The following is a 290-nucleotide window of genomic DNA, read 5'->3' as shown; positions in this document are numbered from 1 at the left end:
TCATCCGGAGGGCGGGACCTCTGAAACAGACGCGCAGATGCTGCCCATCAGCGGTCAAATGGGAGGGGCAAACTGGATCACGTGACCGGTGGGGTCTCCCACCGCAGGCAGAGATTCCCGTTGCCCGCCACTCTGCTTTTGTAAGAGGGTTGTACTTTGGTATTAGATACACGGAATACCAGTTGCTATTGGGTATATTGTTTATGGGAGCCGTTTTCTGCGTTAACATAGCTGCTGAGTTTTCTATACACCCAAAAAATACTGAGATATGGACATGGAAGCGGTGCTTG

The sequence above is a fragment of the Mobula hypostoma genome, unplaced genomic scaffold (genome assembly GCF_963921235.1).
Source record: "Mobula hypostoma unplaced genomic scaffold, sMobHyp1.1 scaffold_36, whole genome shotgun sequence".
NCBI classification, from domain to species: domain Eukaryota; kingdom Metazoa; phylum Chordata; class Chondrichthyes; order Myliobatiformes; family Myliobatidae; genus Mobula; species Mobula hypostoma.
Note: the sequence above shows the minus strand (reverse complement) of the source record.